This window comes from Hippocampus zosterae, unplaced genomic scaffold, assembly GCF_025434085.1.
Source record: "Hippocampus zosterae strain Florida unplaced genomic scaffold, ASM2543408v3 HiC_scaffold_62, whole genome shotgun sequence".
NCBI lineage: Eukaryota > Metazoa > Chordata > Actinopteri > Syngnathiformes > Syngnathidae > Hippocampus > Hippocampus zosterae.
In genome coordinates, this window is record NW_026262961.1 from 335,001 (window position 1) to 337,500 (window position 2,500).

Below are 2,500 nucleotides of genomic sequence, written 5' to 3' on the forward strand. Positions count from 1 at the left end.
CCCCGCCCGGAGCGCCTCTCGGGCGGCCTTCCCAACTGCCGTCGACCGCCCGGAGGGGGACTTAGAAAATAGAGGAAAAGTGGGGAGATAGAAAATTTTTCAAATTGCGGAGCTCCGCCGTCACAGGCCGGCGTTTCGCCCGGGCTATCCGCCCGGAGCGCCTCTCGGGCGGCCTTCCCAACTGCCGTCGACCGCCCGGAGGGGGACTTAGAAAATAGCCGAAAATGCGGAGCTCCGCCGTCACAGGCCGGCGTTCCGCCCGGGCAATCCGCCCAGGGCGCCTCTCGGGCGGCCTTCCCAACTGCCGTCGACCGCCCGGAGGGGGACTTAGAAAATAGCCGAAAGTGGGGAGATAGAAAATTTTTCAAAGTGCGGAGCTCCGGCGGAAGAGGCCGGCGAAGCGCTGGGGGTGGCTGGAGACACCCTCACCATGGTCGGACAAGTGTCTGAGGGGACTCCGGTGACTCTCTATGGAGGTCACTTGCTCGAAACATGCTCTCCTATATACGTTTCCGAAGGTATTTTGGTGATCGCCTACCTTCTAAGCCTTTCGCCTTCCTTCACCCCCTGACTCTTACCTACTACAGCGCCCCTAACGACCAAAAGCGGTACTGTCCAACCCCTGGTACCTCCCGGCCGACCCCTGGTACCTCCCGGCCGACCCTTGGTACCTCCCGGCCGACCCCTGGTACCTCCCGGCCGACCCTTGGTACCTCCCGGCCGACCCTTGGTACCTCCCGGCCGACCCCTGGTACCCCCGCCCATTGAAATGAATGGGGGAATTTTTTTATTTTCCCAATTCGACCAAGAGGCCTCCTCCCCGGCCACGCTCGGCCTCCGGGCCGGGCCGGGGCTTCGCCCACGGTACCTCCGGCCCTTGGTACCTCCCGGCCGACCCCTGGTACCCCCGCCCATTGAAATGAATGGGGGAATTTTTTTATTTTCCCAATTCGACCAAGAGGCCTCCTCCCCGGCCACGCTCGGCCTCCGGGCCGGGCCGGGGCTTCGCCCACGGTACCTCCGGCCCTTGGTACCTCCCGGCCGACCCCTGGTACCCCCGCCCATTGAAATGAATGGGGGAATTTTTTTATTTTCCCAATTCGACCAAGAGGCCTCCTCCCCGGCCTCGCTCGGCCCCCGGGCCGGGCCGGGGCTTCGCCCACGGTACCTCCGGCCCCCACCACCTCCGCGGGCCGCGTTCCAGCGCTATTCACCCCGGCCAAGAGCCCTCTTTCCCGGGCAAAGCTCCGCGGCCGAGCCGGCCCTGGCTTACCCCTGGTACCTCCCGGCCGACCCCTGGTACCTCCCGGCCGACCCCTGGTACCTCCCGGCCGACCCTTGGTACCTCCCGGCCGACCCTTGGTACCTCCCGGCCGACCCCTGGTACCCCCGCCCATTGAAATGAATGGGGGAATTTTTTTATTTTCCCAATTCGAACAAGAGGCCTCCTCCCCGGCCACACTCGGCCTCCGGGCCGGGCCGGGGCTTCGCCCACGGTACCTCCGGCCCCCACCACCTCCGCGGGCCGCGTTCCAGCGCTATTCACCCCGGCCAAGAGCCCTCTTTCCCGGGCAAAGCTCCGCGGCCGAGCCGGCCCTGGCTTACCCCTGGTACCTCCAGGCCGACCCCTGGTACCTCCAGGCCGACCCCTGGTACCTCCCGGCTTACCCCTGGTACCTCCCGGCCCACCCCTGGTACCTCCCGGCCCACCCCTGGTACCCCCGCCCATTGAAATGAATGGGGGAATTTTTTTTATTTTCCCAATTCGACCAAGAGGCCTCTTCCCCGGCCTCGCTCGGCCCCCGGGCCGGGCCGGGGCTTCGCCCACGGTGCCTCCGGCCCCCACCACCTCCGCGGGCCGCGTTCCAGCGCTATTCACCCCGGCCAAGAGGCCTCTTTCCCGGGCAAAGCTCCGCGGCCGAGCCGGCCCTGGCTTACCCCTGGTACCTCCAGCCCGACCCCTGGTACCTCCAGCCTTACCCCTGGTACCCCCCGGCCGACCCCTGGTACCCCCCGGCCGACCCCTGGTACCTCCAGGCCCACCCCTGGTACCGCCAGGCTTACCCTTGGTACCGCCGCCCATTGAAATGAATGGGGGAATTATTTTATTTTCCCAATCCGACCAAGAGACCTCTTCCCCGGCCACGCTCGGCCGCCGTACCCCCAGCCTTACCCCGGGTACCCCCCGGCCTACCCCTGGTACCGCCAGGCTTACCCCTGGTACCTCCAACGGTCTTTTGCCTACTACACCGCCGTCTGGCGGACACAAACGGTATGGCAGACCACCTCAGCCATTGAAATGAATGGGGGGATTTTTTTTTTATTTTCCCAATCCGCCCAAGACGCCCCCCCGCCGGCCACGCACGGCCACCTCGCCGGCGCTCTCCTCCGGTGCTCAAGATGACTTCCGCGGGCCGCGTTCCAACACATGTAATCCGACCAAGACGCCTCCCCGCCGGCCACGCACGGCCACCTCGCCGGCCCCTCTCCTCCGGTGCTC